Source organism: Notamacropus eugenii, chromosome 1 (assembly GCF_028372415.1).
Source record: "Notamacropus eugenii isolate mMacEug1 chromosome 1, mMacEug1.pri_v2, whole genome shotgun sequence".
Taxonomy (NCBI): Eukaryota; Metazoa; Chordata; class Mammalia; order Diprotodontia; family Macropodidae; genus Notamacropus; species Notamacropus eugenii.
The window spans coordinates 669,718,443-669,740,834 of NC_092872.1; the positions used below are offsets into that span (position 1 = coordinate 669,718,443).

The window sequence follows — 22,392 nt, forward strand, 5'->3', positions numbered from 1 at the left end:
ACAGAACTTTAAGAAGGGTAACAGAAAATAAGCACATAAAACAATATCTTAGGAAACTGGTGTCAACAGAACTTTACAGCAGTATAACAGGGATCACACAAAAGGAGCACATAAAACTATATTTTAGGATGGGGCTTGAGCACAAGTACCCCATCATTTCTCCTCAACAACTGGTGCCCAAAATCTTGGGGTAAGGGATGAAGGTCTCTTCTTCCATAACTACTTTCCACTGGGATTGGATGTTGAGCTGTCCCTTCCCTAACAGGTCCCATTTCAGAGACCAGTTCTTTAGTTGTCATTTGGAGTTTGGTTGACACATCACCATCATGGATAGGGGGTGACATTTGGCTCAAGCCATCAGGCATCTGCAGGTGGAGGGTACTAAGCCTACAGGAAACAAATCTAGCAAACAAGTTTAACAGAAGAAAAGTCAAAAACAAACAAGGAAATAATAACCAGAAGCATGGTAGATATAGGGTCAGCTGTGGTTCTGGAGTCCATGAACCCATTATCATAGCCTCATTCACAGTAAAATATATGAGTTAAAGGTATAATCTGGTAATCATTCTCTCCTGAATAAACAACAGTTACAGTATTATCTTTCTTATGTGCTATAATTTCTACAGCCTTTGGAACATCATCTGGTTTTCATTTTACTCGTACTTTAGCTTCCAATTTTATTTTATCAGTAGAACTCAATCCTTCAGTTCCTCTGTTAGTTATTTCAGAAAGAGGGTCAGTTTTCACAAGGGGTATTGTTTCACAAGGAATGGTAATCACTTGAACTATTCTTTCCTTTTTACAAAACTGTATGAGTTCATCACTTAAATTTTGGAATGTCATAATAATTTCTGGCATGGTGAGGTCCACATGAGCATCTACATGAAAAATTAGTAAACAAAGATATGTCCCATATACCTTTCCATAATTCTTTGTCCCAGATTTGTTTGCCATGAATTTCCCAATTTTGATTTTTCCACATGGACATCCATGTAGCTAACTTATTAGCTACTGCCCATGAATCAGTGAATATATAACACTGTCCTCCTTGTTCTAATAGCTTGGTGTACTGCCATAAGTTCAGCATGTTGACTACTTCCACTTATTCTAGTACTTTCTACGGTCTGCCTAGTGTATGGGTTATAGGCTATTGCTTTCCAATGTCTTTTGTGGCCCAAATATTTTTCTGCCCCATCAGTAAACCATGCATGTCTCTTTTGTTTTTCAGTTAATTAATCATATGCCTCATTCCATTTTACCAAGGATGGCAACAACTCTTGCTTTAGTGTAGAGGGTATATCATTTTCCTCAGTATCTCAGATTCATGAAAAGAAGAAATTCCACTTTTGCCTGTTTCAGATTTATTTTGAATATACAGTTTCCATTTAATTATGCTAGCTTCCTGGCCATGTTCAATTTTGTGAGAAGTTGGATTACTCATTATTCAGGTCATGATCAGGACTCTAGGTCTTACTATTACCTCATGGCCCAGAGTCAGTTGTTCACTCTCTACCATAGCCCTATATGCAGGTAACAACTGCTTTTCAAAAGAGGGATATTGAACTCCAGGTGAAGGGAGTTTCCTAGACTAAAATCCTAAGGGTAAATTTCAGTTTTGTTATTTTTGCCATGAACTCCAAGTGGCATATTCATCCTGTCACTTATAATTCCACCAGCCACTTTGCATAGGATATAAATATGGGCCAATTTTATAACAGCCTTTGCTTTTTCAAAAGCTTTATTCTGTTCAAATCCCCAACCAATTTCATATTTATTCCTAGTTACTTCATATTAAGGTTTCAAAATTTGTCCTCCATATGGTATGTGATGTTGCCAATATCCAAATAAACCTATAAACTTTTAGGCCTCTTTCTTATTGGTGAGGATAAGAAAATCCTGAATCTTTTGTCAGGCTTGCAGGAGAATCTCGTGCAGCCCCTTATTCTATTGTATACCCCAAAATTTTATGATTTGAGCTAGCCCTTGAATCTTTGCAGGGTTAATTTCCCACCCTTTGTTTTCATGTTTAAGTAAAAGCATCAAACTCTTCTCCACTTCTTTTACATTTTTCCCTGTATCATAATATGATTTATGTAGTGGGTAAGCTATACACTAGGTAGCTCTAATTCATCCAAATATTCAGCCAAAATTCTATGACAAATAGTGGGGCTATGCAGATATCCTTTTGTCAATCATGTAAAAGTACATTGTCAGATCTGCCAAGTGAAAGCAAATTGTCCTCATTATTTCAAAGCTATTAGGACAGTAAAGAAAGCACTGGCTAAATCAATAACTGCATACCAAATCCCATGATATTTCTGGATATTTTCTATTAAGGTAATGGTATCATTAACAGCAGCATACAAGGAAGGAGTGACATTATTCATTTGTCTATAATCCACCGTCAGCTTCCATGTCCCATCTGACTTTTGTAGTGGTCAGATAGGATTATTCCATCAAGTGGCTGTAGACATTAAAACTCCTGCCTCAACATATTCTTTTACAGTATTGGTAATATATCTTGTCCACTTGGCACATGATCCTGCTTTAAGGAGATCACTTCAGAAGGTTCAGGTAAAGTGATTGGGTCCATTTTTATTTTACCCACTAAAACTGTATTAATTCATATCTTCCATACCGCAAACTGGTATCTCTTCTTAAGTAAATTTAAAGTCATACATCTCAATATATCTATTCCAATGATGTATTCAGGAATGGGTACAATTGCCACAGTATATTCTTTCTTAGGTAACTGTCTAATTTTCATCATTAGGTTGACTTGTCTGATCTATATTTCAGCTCCTCCCAGTGCTGTGATGGTGATAGGCTTTCCATGTTTAAACTTATCATGATTTCCATAAATAAGGGAGGCTTTCACCCCAGTATCTATTAATGCCCTGTTTACAATATTTGATCCATTTTTCCAACATATGGTCAAATTGATATGAAGTCTGTAATCATGTCTATGTATTTCTTTAACCTGAGTTGAGGTTTGGACAACTTCCTATTCTCTCTGCAGGTGTGGCAAACTTGGATACAAGGGTTCAGGAGAATCTGTAGGGGTAGTTCTTACTTCTCTGTTTTGATTAGTATCAAGTCTCTTTTCTCAGTACGTTCTGTATAGTTCATTAGTTGGAATACCATCTGTGCTTCCAAAATTTATTCTTGATCTCAATGGAGCAGTAAACAGTTTTCTCCTTGTCAATTTATTCTGATTTTGAATCCACTGGCTATTTACTTTTCTCTCTCTAGGAATTTTGTCTTTTCTGCAGTCCCTTAAGTCACTTAACTGTGAAATCTTGTCCAGCACTTCTGAAAAAGGATGCGCTATTTCCCATTATTAGAGTCAAAATCAAGTGCTTGCAAGTAGGAGAAGCCATCTTCACTATTACATTTGCATGGTAAACTGCAAAGGGAGTATAATAGTATGCACATGCATTTCCAATGATTATGGCAGTCTTCAATGCCTCCTCCTTTAAATTTCTTTTACATTTCCTAAGTGAATATCAGGGTCTGTTTCCACTAGGCTGCTTAGTCAGTAGGATACTGCCTACTGCAGCCTTCTTCATCCAAAGCTAACAGATTAGTTGTATTGTTACCTTCTTGCGTATTGTAATCTCTAAAAGTTTGCTGTATAAAAGGATTCTGATTAATAACTATATTTTTTTAAACAGTCCATGTATCTTTAGATAGTCCTCCAGCCCCTTCATCACTAATTTTCACCATCCAAGATATTAACGATTCTCCCATCTTTTGGGTCAATTGATTCAAAATTTTTGTGACCTCCTGCTGAGTAAAATCCTCAATTATTTCCCTAAACATTGTGTTACCTCCTTGGTTCTCCTATTTCTGCCTCACTATTGATCATACTTCTGCCTGACAAACTCCTCCCTCTAAAATTATTTCCCTTCCTTGTTCACTGTGGCAACTAGACTGATTCTGTACAAAGGTCATATGAGTATTTATCTTGTCAGCCTTCAGTTCCTTCTGAGCTGAATGAACAGCATTTCCTTCTGCCTTGAACCCACCAGACTGCTCTCGTAAAGGAGATCCTGAAGGCTGAGAATTCCCATGCAGACTAACTAACTTTTTCCATCTGAATTTTTTTCTTAAGCAGCTTGTCTTTGTTTTTACACATAATATGGTAACCCTTTAATAAGATCCAGCCTCTCTTACTTACCCGTGCCAACTCCTTCCCTGGTCTTATTGGTATTCCTTGCAAACACTTCTCCACATCTCCCTCCTATAACCTTGCTTTCCAGCTCTCACAGGGTCCTGTGCCTTTGGACCATTCTCTGGTTACTAATGAAAAAGTTAATTCTTCCCAACTTGGGACACTAGTTTCTTCCTCTAAATCTTTTCTGCCTCCAAATAGAGATTTTATACCCTCTGATCCTGTTTGTGACACCAAATGTATCACCAAATGTATCACTGATGGTGACTATGTTCTCAGTCACAAAATGTAAAATACTCTCTAAATAGATGGCAGAAGAAAAACATTTATTTAGATATCAAAAAGTTAAATCTCAGAACCAGAAAGCCAAATCTCAGAACCAGAAAGCAAAATCTGTCATGGTGACCAAAAAGTTAATAAATAATATCACTGCAGGGAGCAAAGCCAGCAAAGTTATTCCTAAGCCTCCCCCCTCTCCCCTCTGCCAGGGTTTTTTCCATTTTTTTTTTTATTAATTTTTTTATTTTTTTTAATGTTTAACAATCACTGCCATACAATTGCGATTTTATCCCTCCCCACCCACCCCCCACTACCTCCCTCCCTCCCCACGACTGCATACAATTCTGTATAGATTCTACATATACTTTCCTATTGAGTATATTTTCACTATCGTCATGCTATGTAGTCAGACTAAGATAAATGAAAGAATCCGTATAACAAATCAGAACATGATACACAAACAGATACACATACACAAACATGATCTGCTACATTATGTGAGTGACTTCCATATTTCTCTCTCTGAGTGTGGAAGGCTTTTTGCCTTGAGGTCCACCATTGGGATTTTTTTTTTTTTTTCAGAAGTTCTTGTGTTATTACAAAAATCTAAGTCTACCAGAAAAAACTCTCACACACTGTGGTTGTTGCTGTGCATAAAGTTCTCCTGGTTCTGCTCCTTTTACTCAGCATCAGGTCATATAAGTCCTTCCAGGCCTCTCTGAAGTCTTCTTGTTCATCATTTCTTATGGCACAATAGTACTCCATTACATTCATATACCATAATTTATTCAGCCATTCCCCAATTGATGGACATCCCCTTGACTTCCAGTTTTTGGCAACTACATAGAGTGCTGCTATAAATATTTTTGTACATGTGGGACCCTTTCCCATTTTTATGATCTCTTGGGGATATAGTCCTAGTAGCGATATTGCTGGGTCAAAGGGTATGCACATTTTTGTAGCCCTTTGGGCATAGTTCCAAATTGCTCTCCAGAATGGTTGGATGCGCTCACAGCTCCACCAACAATGAATTAGTGTTCCAACTCTCCCACATCCTCTCCAGCATTTATCATTTTCTTGTTCTGTCATGTTTGCCAATCTTATAGGTGTGATGTGGTACCTCAGAGTTGTTTTGATTTGCATCTCTCTAACCAATAGTGATTTAGAGCATTTTTTCATATGATTATAGATAGCTTTAATTTCTTCCTCTGAAAATTGCCTGTTCATATCCTTTGACCATTTATCAATTGGGGAATGACTTGTATGATTATACATTTGGGTCAGTTCTCTATATATTCTAGAAATGAGGCCTTTATCCCCGAGCTTAGCTGTAAAAATTTTTTCCCAATTTACTACATCCCTCCGGATTTTGGTTGCATTGGGTTTGGTTGTGCAAAAACTTCTCAGTTTAATGTACTCAAAGTTATCCATTTTGCATTTCATAATGCATTCTATCTCTTCTTTAGTAAAGAATTCTTCCCTTCTCCATAGATCTGATAAATACACTATTCCTTGCTTCTCCAGTTTATTCATGGTATCAATCTTTATACCTAAATCATGTACCCATTTGGACTTTATTCTTGTGTACGGTGTCAGGTATGGGTCTATGCCTAATTTCCGCCACACTGTTATCCAGTTTTCCCAGCAATTTTTGTCAAACAATGAGTTCTTATCCCAGAAGCTGGGGTCCTTGGGTTTATCAAACAGAAGGTTGCTATATTCCTTGCCTACTGCATCTTGAGTGCCAAGTCTATTCCACTTGTCTACCTCTCTGTTTCTTAGCCAATACCAAGTGGTTTTGATAATTGCTGCTTTATAGTACAGTTTAAGGTCTGGTAGCGCTAGGCCACCTTCCCAAGCATTTCTTTTCATTAGTCCCTTTGATATTCTGGACCTTTTGTTTTTCCAAATGAATTTTGATATTATTTTATCCAGCTCTAGAAAGTAATTGTCTGATAGTTTAATTGGTATGGCACTAAATAAGTATATTAATTTGGGTAGAATTGTCATTTTTATTATATTAGCATGGCCTACCCATGAGCAACTAATGTTTTTCCACTTACTTAAATCTGAGTTTATTTGTGCAAAAAGTGTCTTGTAATTGTGTTCATATAGTCCCTGGGTTTGTTTTGGCAGGTAGACTCCTAAGTATTTTATACTGTCTACCCTAACTTTAAATGGGATTTCTCTTTCTATCTCTTGCTGTTGAACTTTGTTGCTAATATATAGGAATGCAGAGGATTTGTGTGGGTTTATTTTGTACCCTGCAACTTTGCCAAAGTTGTTTATTAATTCAAGTAATTTTTTACTTGAATCTCTGGGATTCTCTAGGTAAATCATCATATCATCTGCAAAGAGTGATAACTTAGTTTCTTCTTTGGCTATTCTAATTCCTTGAATATCTTTATCTTGTCTAATTGCTACAGCTAACATTTCTAGTACCATATTGAATAATAGTGGTGATAATGGACAACCTTGTTTCACCCCTGATCTTATTGGGAATGCATCTAGCTTATCCCCATTGCATATAATGCTTGCTGAAGGTTTTAGATAGATACTGCTTATTATTTTATGGAAAGTTCCCTTTATTCCTACATTCTCCAATGTTTTTAGTAGGAATGGATGTTGTATTTTGTCAAAAGCTTTTTCTGCATCTATTGAGATAATCATGTGGTTTTTGTTAGCTTTGTTGTTGATGTGGTCGATAATGCTAATAGTTTTCCTAATATTGAACCAGCCCTGTAGTCCTGGTATGAATCCTACCTGATCATAATGTATTAATCTCGTGATTAGATGCTGTATTCGTTTTGCTAAAATCTTATTTAAAATTTTTGCATCTATATTCATTAGGGAAATTGGTCTATAATTTTCTTTCTCTGTTTTGTCTCTTCCTGGTTTGGGTATCAAAACCATATTTGTATCATAGAAAGAATTTGGGAGGACTCCTTCTTCCCCAATTTTCAAGAATAGTGTATGTAGTATTGGAATTAACTGTTCTTTAAATGTTTGATAGAATTCACTTGTGAATCCATCTGGCCCTGGAGATTTTTTCCTAGGGAGTTCATTGATGGCTTGTTCAATTTCTTTTTCTGAGATGGGGTTGTTTAAGTATTCAACTTCCTCTTCTGTTAATCTGGGCAATTTGTATTTTTTAAAATATTCATCCATCTCGTTTAGATTATCGAATTTGTGGGCATAAAGTTGGGCAAAGTAGTTTCTAATTATTGTTTTAATTTCCTCCTCATTGGAGGTGAGTTCACCCCTTTCATTTTTAATGTTAGTAATTTGGTTTTCTTCTTTCTTTTTTTTGATCAGATTAACCAAAGGTTTATCAATTTTATTAGTTTTTTCATAAAACCAACTATTGGTTTTATTTATTAATTCAATAGTTTTCTTTATTTCAATTTTATTAATCTCTCCTTTGGTTTTCAGTATTTCTAATTTGGTATTTACTTGGGGATTTTCAATTTGTTCTTTTTCTAGCTTTTTCAACTGCAAGCCTAAGTCATTGATCTCCTCTTTCTCTATTTTATTTATGTAAGCATTCAGAGATATAAAACTTCCCCTAATAACTGCTTTTGCAGTGTCCCATAAGTTTTGGTACGTTGTCTCTCTATTGTCATTCTCTTGAATGAAGTTGTTGATTGTTTCTATGATTTCTTCTTTAACCCAATCCTTCTTTAGAATTAGATTATTTAGTTTCCAATTGATTTTTGGTTTCTCTTTCCATGGCCTTTTATTACATGTAATTTTTAATGCATTATGATCTGAAAAGGATGCATTGATTATCTCTACCTTTCTGCACTGGATTGTGAGATTTTTATGTCCTAGTACATGGTCAATTTTTGTAAATGTTCCATGTACCGCTGAGAAAAAGGTATATTCCTTTCTATTCCCATTTAATTTTCTCCAAAGATCTATCATATCTACCTTATCCAGAGTTTTATTTACCTCCTTAACCTCTTTCTTGTTTATTTTAAGGTTGGATTTATCTAGTTCAGAGAGGGGGAGGTTGAGGTCCCCCACTAGTATAGTTTTGCTATCAATTTCTTCCTTCAACTCCCCCAACCTCTCCTCTAAGAATCTGGATGCTATACCACTTGGAGCATACATGTTTAGTAATGATATTGCTTCATTGTCTATGGTGCCTTTTAGTAGGATATAGTTTCCATCCTTATCCCTTTTGATTAGATCTATTTCTGCTTTTGCTTTGTCTGAGATTAGGATTGCTACTCCTGCCTTTCTTACATGAGCTGAAGCACAATATATTCTGCTCCATCCTTTGACCTTTATCCTATGTGTATCCCCCCGTTTCAAATGTGTTTCTTGTAAGCAGCATATTGTTGGATTATGGCTTTTAATCCATTCTGCTATCCGTCTCCGTTTTATGGGAGAGTTCATCCCATTCACATTCACAGTTATGATTACAATCTGTGTATTTCCCTCCACCCTCTTTCCCACCATTTATGCTTTTAACTCTCCCGTATCCCTTCCCCTCCTCAATAGTATTCACTTTTCTCCCCCTCCTCCTGCAGCCTTTCCCTCCTTCTTTTAGCCCCCCTCCCTTTTGGTCCCCTTTACTCTTATTGCTTCTTTCCTCCCTTTTAGCCACCCTCCCCTTTCTTCCCCCTTCCCCTCCTACTACCTATATAGCTAGTTAGGATTATCTGCTTAAGGTTATTGTTCCCTCCTTTGAACAAATCAGATGAGAGTGCCTCTCAAACAATGCTCATCTCCCTCCCCTCCTTCCCTCTACTATAGTTTTGTACTTCTTCCTGTGATGTAATTTGCCATTTTCTGCTTCCTCCTTTTCACACCTCCTATTACAATCCCTTCTCATACTTAAATCATATTTTTGCCATGACATCATTTACTTTATGCCCGTTCCCTCTACATATATCCCTTTTATCATAATAGCTGCACAGTTCTCAAGATTAACAGGTAGCATCTTCCCTTACAGGGAGGTAAACAGATTGCCCTAATTGAGTTGCAAGTTTTTGTTTTTGTTTTTTCCCCTCTGTTTACCTTTTTATGATTCTCTGGAGACCTGCATTTGAAGATCAAATTGTCTATTGAGTTCTGGTGTTTTGGTCAGGAAGCTCTGGAAATCCCTTATTTCGTTGAATGACTTTCTCCTTGCCTGAAATGTTATGCTGAACTTTGCTGGGTAGTTGATCCTCGGTTGGAGTCCCAACTCCTTTGCCTTACGGAATATTGGGTTCCAATTCTTTCGATCTTTTAATGTAGAAGCTGCAAGGTCCTGTGTGATCCTGACTGTGTGACCTTGATATTTAAATTGTTTCTTTCTGGCTGCTTGTAGTATTTTCTCCTTCACTTGATAGCTCTGGAATTTGGCAACTATATTTCTTGGGGTTTTGAGTTTGGGATCCCTTTCCGGTGGGGAACGGTGGATTCTTTCGATGACTATTTTGCCCTCTGAGTCTAGTACTTCTGGGCAGTTTTCCTTGATGATTTCCTGGAAGATATTGTCCAGACTCTTTTCTTCATCATGGGTTTCTGGCAGGCCAATAATTCTTAGATTTTCTCTCCTGGATCTATTTTCCAGGTCAGTTGTTTTTCCAATTAAATATTTTAGATTTTCTTCCATCTTTTCATTCTTTAGATTTTGTTTGACTGACTCTTGTTGCCTCATTGAGTCATTAGTTTCTACTTGCCCAATTCTAATCTTGATCGTATTGTTTTCTTCAGTTAGCTTTCGCATCTCCTTTTCCATCTGGCCAATTTTTCCCTTTAAGGAGCTATTTTCTCCATTTAATTTTTGTACTTCTTTTTCCATTCGACCAATTTTCCCAGTTAGGTTTTGGGTTTCCTTTTCCATCTGATCAATTTTCCCTATTAGGTTTTGAGTTTCCTTTTCCGTTTGATTAACTCTTCCTTTTAGGGAATTATTCTCTCCAGTTAATTTTTGAACTTCCTTTTCCATTTCTTCAATTTTCTTTTTCAGATTGATGTTCTCATCAGTGAATTCTTTTTTTATGGTTTTAAAATCATTGGCCAGTTTTTCTTTTATATCCTTCTTCAGACGTTCCAGGTAATCTAGTTGTGCTTGCGAGAAATTCATAGTCCCATCTGAGGTTTCAGATGGAAGTACAGTCTCAGCTCTGACCTCTTTGGTGTTTGTGTTTTGGTCCTTATCCCCATAGAAAGATTCTATGGTTTTTTCACTTTTCGTCTGCTTTTTCCGATTCATGATGTTGGCTGAGTGTTGTAGCTTTTGGTTCTTTCAGTCAGACGATACAGATCTTTTAAGTTGAGTTGATGTTTGTCTAGGCTAAAAGCAGGCTTTTTGTTGTTGTTGTTGTTGTTGTTTCCCAGATCAACCCTGGGTTTAGCTTGATAGGTGTGTGGGAGGTGTGGTCTGGTCTCAGGCTATCTCCTCAGCTGGCCTGAGGCAAAGGCAAGGTCCGGGGGGATGGTGATCCCAGCTTCCCTATTGTCTTCCCTTTTCCCCTGGAGGGCTGGGGCACGCCTAGAGGCTAATGCGTGTTCCCGCCCCTCCTGGGGCTTGTCTCCCGGGCTGAGGCTTGCTTGGGTCTCAGTGCGAATTTTTCTCTGCCCTGGGTCGTCTGTCCCTCCAGACAGCCTCCACCACGGTAGGAAGAATCCCCCTTTGCCACCTCTCCAGCCTCTGGTGTTACGAGACCACTCGCCCCTTTCTGCTGCTCCCACTGATCCAGGATCAATCTGGGGAAGAATTTTATGGTTCCCTCACGGTCATCGGGGGGGAGGGGAGAGCACTTACTGATCACTCCGGCATCCCAGCTTCTGGATGTTCAAGTAGTGAGCCACTGAAGTCCCGTCTTTAGGCTGAAGATTTCAAAGGCTGTTGCGCTGATATCGTTGGCTCGGCCTGGCTTATCTCCTGCTCCGCTGGTCTCGCCCGCCACTCTCGGGCCCCTCGGGTCGCCTCCGCCCTGCCGCGCCGACCGCGCTGCGCTGTGCGCCGGGCTCTTACCCCCGCGGAACAGATCCCTCCCGTGGACCTTCCAGTCCAGCCTGGGCTCCGAATCTGTCAAAGTCCGTCTCCCACTGGATTCTACACCTCCAAAGTCTGGTCAGACTCTCCCCCCAGAAATATCCAAAGGAGTTTTTCCAGGAGCTTAGGTGAGTTGTTGCTTTCACTCCGCCATCTTGGCTCCGCCTCATGCCAGGGTTTTTTCACAAGCAAATACTCACAAGCCTGAGCTTTGTGGTGCCTGCCTGCATCCTCTCTCCTCTGACCAAACTGCACTCATTTCCTCCTGGTTTTGCTACACCTTTCCTTTTCCACCTATAAAGGCTTCCAGGTTATTTAAGCAGATCATGCAGCCTATTCATGTATGAGAAAGCTCTTTCCATTTAAATTACCATTACACCTGGGAATTCTGGAATTTAGCTATAATATTGCTAGGAGTTTTCCTTTTGGTATCTCTTTCAGGAGGTGATCAGTAGATTTTTTTTTCCATTTCTATTTTCCTCTCCGATTTGTAGAATATCAAGGCAGTTTTCTTTGATAAATTCTTTTTTTTTTTTTTTAGGGGGGCTTGAAATTTTATATCTCAATAGAAATTGCCTTACATAGAAAAAAAAACTTTTGTTCCAAATTCAGGTGTGAGGACATAAATATGAAATTATTCAGTGTCAGTTAATATTTATACAAAATATTCCAATTAATACAAGAATCCGTATTAAATCTAGTAAATTCTGGGGCATAAAGTGATTTTTTTCATTTAAAATGTTTTCAAGTAAAAATAATTTTCCCTGTTGAAAATTGTGCTTTTTGAATTTTCAGACAATATAATGAGGAATGTAATTTCCTTAGTGTATTTTGGTTTTTTTGGTCAGGTGATACTTCTTTTTAAAACATTTACAATATGGACCACAACAGAATTTTTTTTTTTGAACATTAACCAACTGAGACACAAATAATATTTATGTTGCTAACTCCACAAGTTCTTGACCTAATTGTCTCCACAGTATTACTAAGAATTAAAGGACCCTAACTTATTGTTGTTGTTCTAAAGTCTTATGCCTAATAGCTTAATTTTAGACTTAACCTCAGATGTTCCGCTATCAATACTCTATAAGTGAATAGATCTAGTATTAAGCTTGCAAACCTTTTGACTATAGGAAATTGCCACCAAGAGTAGGGACATTGCAGGGATACAATATCTCCCCAAAATCATGTCAATTTCAGCAGGAGTACATTGTCCACTTGCATTTTCAGTCAGGCTTAAAGTCTGCCACGTGTCAGTGGGGAAATTGTGTCAGGAGAATCCTACCTCAGCCCAGGCTGAACAGCCTCTCTCCTTCCATTCCCATGAGATCATCTTTTTCAGTTCATACCAGCATCTCTCCAGCTTACTGGCATCATGGATTTGAGGCTCAGATCACCTTGCTTGCTTTCCATACCTGGAGTTAGAAGAACAGTCACTTAATAGTTCTATAGCTTCTAAAAATGAAACCAGGTTTCAAATATGATTATAATTTCACTTTAGCTAAGGAACATCTTTTGAGGCAAGTCTTAAGCGGCTTACATGCCTTTCTACACCCATTCTAGCTCCTGATTAAATAGCAATCATAAAATCAAATTTACCATTAGAATCTTAACTTTTCCATCAATGCCAAATTTTACCCAAAGCCACCTTCCTCTAGGAAACTTAGACTGAAATTCTTTTTCCCAAACTAAAGATGTCGTTGATTTATTCTTAGTAATTAATTCAGTCAATTGTTTTAATACTAATTGCTTTTACCTCACTTTGTAACATGTCCAATTTTTCTCCCCATCACTCCCCTCCCCCAGCTTCCTAATACCTTGCATTCTGATTGCTTCTTCCCTCAATGTACCTTCAGTTGTATCACACCCCACCCTTCCCTTATCCCCATCTTCTCTCTTTTCTTGTAGGGAAAGATATATTTCTATACCCCATTCCCTATATTTCTTATTTCCTGATTATATGCAATAAAAATTCTCAACATCCGTTGCTAATACTTTGAATTCCAACTTCTCTCCCTCCCGCGCTCCCTCCCTAGCCTCACTGAGCAAGCAAGCAATTCAATATAGACTAAATATGTGTCTTTTTGCAAAAGACTTCTATAATAATCATGTTGTGTAATACTAACTATATTGCCCTCTGTCCTACTCTGTCCCTGCTTATTTTTTCCACCACAATTGACGTTGTCCTTCTCAAAAGTGTTTATTTCTAGTGACTCCCTTCTCTCATTTGCCCTCCCTTCTTACATTCCTCTCACCCCACTTGCCTTGTCTCCCACTTTCCTGTGGTGTGATATAAGTTTTCATATCAAATTTAGTGAGCATGTTATTCCCTCCTTCAGTCAGCTATGGAGAAAGTAGCTTCATTTTTCCCCTCTCCCCTTCTCCCTTTTCTCCTCCATTGAACAAGATTTTTCTTATCTCTTTTATGAGTTATAGCCTGCCCTGTTCCGTTTCTCCCTATCTCTTCCCAGTATTTTCCTCCTTCACCCCTTAATTTTTTTTTATTTTATTCTTTTTGTGTGTGTGGATATCATCTCTTCTGATTTAACACACCCTGTACTCTCTATCTATATATGTGTATGTATGTGTGTGTGTGTGTGTGTGTGTGTACGTACAATCTCTCCATCTACCCAAATACTGAGAAAAAGATTCAAGAGTTATGTTTTCTTTCATGTAGTAATGTAAATTGTTCAGCTTTAGAAAGTCTTTTATGATTTTTCTTTCCTGTTTACCTTTTCATGCTTCTCTTGATTCTTGTATTGTGAAGTCAAATTTTCTATACAGATCTGGTCTTTTCTTCAATATGAATGATTGGAAGTCCTCTATATCACTGAATGACCATTTATTCCCTTGAAGTATTATACTCAGATTTGCTGAGTAGGTGATTCTTTGTTTCAATCCCAGTTCCTTTGGCCTCTGAAATATCCCATTCCAAATCCTTCAGTCCCTTAATGTTGAAGCTGCCAGATCCTGTGTTATCCTGATTGTATTTCCACAATACTTAAATTGTTTCTTTTTAGCTGCTTGCAGTATTTTCTCCTTGATCTGGGAACTCTGAAATTTGGCCACAATATTCCTTGGAGTTTCTCTGTTTGGGTCTCTTTCAGGAGGTGATCAGTGGATTCTTTCAATATTTATTTGTCCTCTGATTCTAGAACATCAGGGCAGTTTTCCTGGATAATTTCATGGAAGATAATGCCTAGGCTCTTTTTTTGATCATGACTTTCAGGTAGTCCCATAATTTTTAAACTGTTTCTGCTGGATCTATTTTCCAGGTCAGTTCTTTTTCCAAAGAGATGTTTCACATTATCTTCTATCTTTTCAAATTTTTGGTTTTGTTTACTAACTGCTTGGTTTAACTCACAGTCATTCATTTCCCTGAACTCAATTCTCTCTTTCAACAAATTATTTTGTTCAGTGAGTTTTTGAAACTTCTCCTCCTTTTGGCTGATTCTGTTTTTTAAAGCCTCCTTCTCCTCACTGACTTTTTAGATCTCTTTTTCCAATTGAGTTAGCCTCTTTCCAAAGCTGTTATTTTCCTCAGAATTTTTTTGGTTCTCCTTTAGTAAGCTGCTAACTTGTTTTTTAAGGTCTTCTATTGCTTGAGCTCAGTTTAAGTTCCTTTTGGAGGCCCTGGAGGCAGAGGCTTTGACTTCCTCTGACAGTATGCCTTGTTCTTCCTCATCTGAAAAAATGGGGGGAGACACCTGTTCCCCAAGAAAGTAACCTTCTATGGTCTTATTTTTCCTCTTTTTTGGACATTTTTTCAGCCAGTTACTTGACTTCTGAGTTTCCTCTCCACATCCACCTTGCCTCCTGTTCTGCCAAGCCAGCACTGGGGACTGAGATTCAGATGAGTTGCTCCAAAGCCGTAGGGGCTTTGTGGTGGCAGAGCTGTCACACAGGGTTCAGTTCCCTCAGGGTGTTTACGATGAGACCTTAAGCAATGAATGCAGGCTACTGCCTGCTTTGGGAGCCCCGTCTGCTGCTCCCTCTACTGCTGCCACCTGAGGTGGATGAGTTATGGGGACACTCTGCTTCCTTCTTGGCCAGCCAAAAAGACCCTCCCACTGATCTTTGGCACCTGTGGGTTGAGGGATCTGTGCTGCTGCTGACGATTCTGTCCCTGAAGCCTGCTGGGATCTGCTCCTCTCAGTGCCATGTGGCCAAGGCTGGGCTAGGCTCTACTCTACATCAGGTGGGACAGTCTTTTCCAATAGGTCTTTCAGGTCACTCTGGGATAGAAATCTCCTCCACTCTGTTGTTCTGTGGCTTCTGCTGCTCTAGAATTTTTGAGAGTTCTTCTTTACATGTATTTTATGGGCTGTGGGGTAAGAGCTAGCGTGTGTGTGTCTTTCTACTCTGCCATCTTGGGCACCCCCTGAAAATTTCTTGAAAGATGATGTCTAGGCTCTTTTTTTGATCATGGATTTCAGGTAGCCCAATAATGTTTAAATTATCTCTCCTGGATCCATTTTCCAGGTCAGTTGTATTTCCAATGAGATATTTCTTTTAGTTTATAATTTCTTGATTTCTTACAAAGTCATTAGCTTCCATCTGCTCCATTGTAATTTTAAGAAATTATTTTATTCAGTGAGCTTTTGTACCTCTTTTTCCATTTGGCCCATTCCGCTTTTTAAGGCATTCTTCTTCTCATTAACTTTTTGGACTTCCATTTGGGTTAGTGTAATTTTAAAGGTGTTTTTGTCTTCAGGATTTTTTGGATCTTTTAGCAAGCTATTGCTTCAATTTTTATGATTTTCTTGCATCACTGTCATTTTTCTTCCAAATTTTTCCTCCACTTCCATTACCAGATTTTCAAAATCCATTTTGAGCTCTTCCATAGCCTAAGACCAATTTATATTCATATTTTTCTTGGAGGCTTTGAATGAATAAGCTTTCACTTTGTTTTCTTCTTTTAGTTGTATGTTTTGATCTTTCTCATGACCAATGATGTAAGAAAATATCTCTTCACCAAGGAAGTAAGAATCTACATTCTGTTTCTTTTTCTCCCTTTTGCTCATTTCCCAGGCAAATATTTGACTTTTGAGCTCTTTGTTAAGTGAGGGGCTATAGAAGCAGCTTCCTCTTCAGTATTGGCTGCTGTCACCATGGGGCTGGGGTCACAGCTGAGGGAGGAGCTGCTGCAATGACTGGGGCAGGGGCTGTGCTTGGGACAAGGGCTGGGCCATGCCCCCCTCTTAGCCAGGTGAGAGATTCTTCCCATTGACTTTGGAAGCTGTCTGGTGTTTGTGGGTTGAGAAGTCTGCAATCTGTAGCCACTGCCAGTGAATCAGTTCCCTAAGGCCTGCTCCAGGTCAGTCTGCACTGGCATGGTCCATGTCGCACTGCACTTCACTCCCAGTCTGGTGCAATAGATCCTTCCTCTCTACTTTCCAGGTTTTCTTGGGTTGGTAATTTGCTTCATTTTGTCATTTTGTGGCATCTGCTGCTCTTGACTTTGTTCAGTCATTTTTACAGGCTTTTTGGTGGGTTTGGGGGCAGAGTTCTAGCAAGTCTCTGCTTCTGCTCTGTCATCTTAACTCTGCTCCTCTTCATTGTCTTTTATTGAATGTAATTTTTATTGCATTATGAGTGAGAGAGATAGAGAATTTTCTAGGCACATTTTCCAAGTCAAGGAAGGAAAACAAATGAAGATATATGTTTGCTCCATGTTGCCCACATGCAGTCAGTCAGTGTAGGCAACTATCATTTGTTAAGCACCTACTATGTACTGGGAACTTGCTTAGCACTGGGGATATAAACAAAGGGAAAAAGCAGTCTCTGATTTTAAGGATCATCAGTCAAGCGGTGGAAGCACCATACAAATTGCATTGGACAAGGAAAAATATATATGGAAGAAAATGAAGATAATCAGCAAAAGGGAGGGACTAATATTAAAGGAGTTAGAAAAGATTTCTTAAAGAAGATGGGACTTTAACTGGGACTTGAAAAAATCCAGGGACTTTAGGAATTAGAGATAATAAAGGAGAGAGTTTGAGCCAGGGGGACCAGTAAGTGAAAATGTCTGGAGCAAGGAGATGGAGGATCATGTACAAGGAACAACAATGAGGACAGTGTCACTAGTTCACAGAGTAATTGAGGGGGTGTAAGGTATAAGAGGAATGGAAAGGTAGGAAGAGACCAAATTATGAAGACCTTAAAAAGTCAACGGGAAGATTTCATATTTTATGTTAAATAGAGAATAACTGGAATTGGTGCTGCAGAAGGAATATAAAAACTAATGGCCACAGGCATATTGTTGACAGTGCTGATGAAGCTGAACTCTATCGATTTGAAGAGGCAGATCCCTGGAGACAATAGTTATTACAAGAAAGCATTTGCCTGTGCCTCCCACCTGGCCCCACACATACACACATACACACATGATGAAGGGAATGTACTGAGCAAATACCTCCTTTCCATTATCCACGCAGGTAGCCCTTTTCTTTCCTGGAGTCACAGAAATCATAGCCTGCTATATTTTCCCCGTGCAGATCAACTTCTCTGCTTTCCTTCTTTGTTGAGTGTTCTGTTCACTCTCTCCTTTCATTATAATCCATCCTTCTTGACAGATGAAAACTATTTCAGCTTGCTAGCTTTGGTTATGTGACCATTTGAACAATGCTAGAGATGGGGGTGGGGAAAATAAGCCATGAAGATTTAGTCTAGAATAATTACAATAATTTACCCAGGGCTTGGTTTAGGAGCTAGCCTTTGGGACTAAACTAACTAGGAGATCAATGAGCTTCCACCAGGAAATATGTTTTAAACTAGCCCAAGGTGACAGACAACCAGGATAAGTGAATCAGAGAGAGTCTTATAATCCACTTGGATTCTCCTCTAAACTATATGAGGCTAATAGTATACATCTGGTGCTCAAAATGGGTAGAGTAATACTTGTAGATGATCATATTGCCTGCATTTCCTCCAGGTTCCTCTGTCCCTCACACTTGACTCTCCATTCAATACAAGTGAGCTGCTAAACCTTCATTATAAATGGAGCACTCTCATGCTCCATTACAGGACTAGGACAGTGGCAAGAGAAATTTATTTTGTACTTGGAAAAAGACAGGAAAGAGATAAATGGGAGTCAGGGGAGAAAGCAGATGTGATGTGGACCAATAGAAAGGGGTAACTGGGGCATTTTGACAGCAATCTCTTCTTTACAAGGTCCAGCATTGTGGTTAGAAAGTGAGGCAGCTAGGTAACATGATGGATAAATTGTCAAGGTTGGAATCAGGAAACCTGCATTCAAATCAGGCCTCAAATACGTACTAGCTATATGAGCATGAGTAAATTACTTAATCTCTCAATTCTAATTTACTCCTTTACAACAGTTCTTATTACACAGGGTTATTTTGAAGATAAATAATATACGTAATGTTCTTTACAAACTTGGAAGTTCTGTGTGAAAGCTGTTGCTTTTAATGAACCTTGGCTTTTTGAAAACTGTGCCATCCACCAAAAGATAAGAGATGTCAGTTTGTTTCATCCTAGAAATACTTAAAAGTATTGTTCTGGCCACAAAATATGTTTGCTTTACAAAGATGAACCTAGTTAAATAATATAAGAGACCACATGTGGTAAGACCTCATATATGGCACAAATATTTTATGGTGGTGCACATATCTCCATAAGACAATGAAAGCAGGGATATATTCAAACTGCATGGGTAAACAGTATCACGAAATTATGTAGAAATACTTAGCAATCAGTAAGCACTTTAAGTGACTACTATGTGCTTTGTTTGTTTGTTTGTTTGTTTTTAATATTCAGTCAATCCAATTATGTCTGACTCTTCATGACCTTATGAACCGTAATGTCCAAGGTGTCTTCTTGGCAAAGTTACTGGAGTATTTTGCCATTGCTTTCTCCAGTGCATTAAAGAATAGAAATGCTATTGCCCAGTGTCATACATAAACATCTGAGGCTGAACATCTGGCTACAGACCCTGCACTCTATCCACTGAGCCATAGAGCTGTTCCTTCTGTGAGTAGTAATGTACTCTTTATTTGGAATACAGATATAAAAATGAAACAGTATTTTCCTTCAAGCAGTTTATATGCTGTTGGAGGGATACAGCATATTAATAGGTAAGAAAATATAGCCTATTTTCACAATAACTACAAATTCAATTAAGGAGGGGTAAATGGTACAGTATTAACAGTATGATCAGAAATCATTTCTTTATTTTTGGAGGGGGAGGAGTGAAGACAATTGGTGTTATGTGACTTGCCCAAAGTCAAATAAGTAGTGTCAAGTGTCTGAGACCAGATTTGAACTCAGGTCCTTCTGACTCCAGGGCTAATGGTCTATTCACTGCACCACCTAACTGCCCCAGAAATTGTCTCTTGACAGAGATGGCACTGCTTTGTGGAACCATCCCACAAAGGGAATCAGCAATTTCAAAGTGTGAAGGTTGGAGAAAAAAAAAAAAAGATTGCAGGAGTGAGAACATTTGCATAGGGTGATGGCATATGAAAAGATTTAGAAAAGGTAGGTGGAATGTCATGTATGTCATGAAGGGAATTTAGTTTGCCTGGAAAGAATATATGATAGTAATGTCATATGAATCACCTGAAATAATAGGCTGTATTTAAATTATGAGGAAGTTTCATGTAAGAGTTGGCATTATATTTTAGGAACAAGAGGTAACTACTAATTTTCCTGAAGTGGTCAAGCCTGTGTTTTATGAATATTAATTTGGCAGCTTTGGGGAAGTTGGATGAATTAAGGAAGAGAAAAGATAAAGGAATGCCTGTTAGGAGACTATTACAATAGTCCAGGTAAGAGGAAATAAGGAAAAATGTTTAGAGAAACTGAAGAGGTAGGGAAAAAAGAAGCTGATTTTAAAAGGGAGGATGAATGAGAAAAAGAGTTGAAGATGGGGATGGGAACTTGGATGAATGGAAAGATGGTGGAGTCCTCAACATTAATAGAAACATTTATTTAGGATTAAAGGTATTCAGTTGAGTTGCAGAAGTGTTATACTGGACATTCAGAGAGAGATATCTAGCAGGTAGTTAAAGATTTGTATTTAAAACTGAAGAGAAAAATGAGGTGTTGATATGTACTTCGGTGAGTAATATGAATTTGAATTCATAGGGGTTCATGAAAGAAAATGGAGAAGAGAGATAGAATTTTGATTCAAGCACATGATTAGGAGACATTAAAAAGATAATGATCCTAAATGTGGGGACCTTGGAACTGTATGCATGTAAAGAACAAGAATGCCCAAGGTACATGTGTGGGAGGGTCAACTTACAAAATGCAGCAGTTTCACTCATATCTTCTGCTTCTGTTTAAGTCTTCTGCTACTTATCAGGCATGTCAAGAAATCACTTTTAAGAGTGTAGTTTTTGCTGATATTACTCTTTTTCTGAGGTCACAGTGTCATTGTTGGACAATGTTCCATGGATTCCATGGTGACAAACTATTTGCTGTATGTTGCTCTATTTGACATGCAGTTGTAGAGTTTCTCTGTTTCCATTTGCTGGCTTTCACTGGAGTCTTTAACTTAGATCACCTAATCCTGTAGAAGTCTGTCTAAGAATTGAAGTTGAAGAAAAGGTTGAAACCTGTACTGGAAAAACATATCCTTCAGTTCCTCTCATTCATTTATCTCTATATCAAAGAAATAATAATTGAATACCTATCCTTACCTCAATTATTATTATGTCTAAAGCAACATAGGTGTCTTTGAAGGAGAAAATATGGAAAATGACTTAATATTCCCTTATTGCTTAATACTCCTGCTGTTTCTGCACCAGGTCTTCACTTCTAGATTTGGTACGTGTGAAAATGAGGATTCACATTCCTCAGGCTACAATTGATTTTACGTGTAAACTAAATTATTGTACAGTAGCAGGATTACAAATGAACTACTTAACATAATTATGAAATATAATCATTGCAAAAATAGAATTCATTACTTTGCATGGGTTCAGGAGAATGACTTAAATGAACTTTAGAAATCTTTCCCTGATTGAGGAAGAATGTGAACTTTGATTTTGGTAAAAGTAAACACACACACACACACACACACACACACACACACATACACATACATAGACCTATGTGGGACATTTGCATCATTTTCCTATGCCCATACAAAATGAATAATAAGGTTGCTAGAAGAAGGTATTTAGACCCTAAACTTCTTTCAAAGTCCTTGAACCCCTGGAATTTTTTCTGCTCCCACAGAAAAGCCTACTTTGTCCTCTGAGAGGAAAAAAAATCAAATACTATGCAGGCTGAATGAAAAGAAAAGCCGATTATCTCTGCAGGGGTATGGGAATAATGTGATTTTAAAATACTGTACTGAGTTTACTTACTAAAAGTGGTCTTTAAGTGTGGGTTGCTGGCAAAGACAAGTCTATTCATCTTTTCTCCTTTCAGATATTAACTCTATAAATGACTCTATAATAGTACATGTTCCAAACTACATATATATATAATCAGGTATTGGTCAGGAAAGCAATTGAGTAATTAATACATCAATGAAGACTGTAACTAGTTGATATTCTAAGATAATTTAAATTCTAATAGTAAATATGGTAACAAACTTAAATATGTTTAATGTAACAAAACCATATGAGAAACCAAACTGTAACCCAATGAGAAAATCGATTTAAATAAAAAATAAAGTACTTTCATAAAAAGGAAATGCATTATCTCATTGATTTGGGTTCTCCTTTCAAGTGTTTAGCTTTCCACTCATTTTTGAATCTTTTTGTAGAGATCACTTAATTCAAGTCCATCATTTAATGAATTAAAAAACTGAGGCTCAGGAAGACTAAATGACCTGCTTAATCTGACAAGGCAGCAAGGAGAGCTGATACTTGAAGTCAGAATACTAGTGTCAAGTTTAGAGCTTCTTCGACCTCGCAAAGTTGTCTCTCATACTTGTCCCAACGTTCCACCCTCCAAGAAGCCAGCC

The 22,392-nt window shown here is 38.0% G+C and overlaps 1 long non-coding RNA gene across 1 annotated transcript in view; it reads right to left on the minus strand.

The window, feature by feature from the left end:
- The window catches only part of LOC140521097 (uncharacterized), a 92,866-nt gene extending 72,034 nt beyond the window's left edge, over positions 1-20,832 (minus strand). The window contains exons 1-2 of the long non-coding RNA XR_011972793.1: positions 20,719-20,832; positions 12,736-12,865 (exon numbers count right to left, since the gene is read on the minus strand). This is a non-coding gene — a long non-coding RNA (uncharacterized lncRNA). The remainder of the gene's footprint in view (positions 1-12,735; positions 12,866-20,718) is intronic.
- Positions 20,833-22,392: the final 1,560 nt, after the last annotated feature.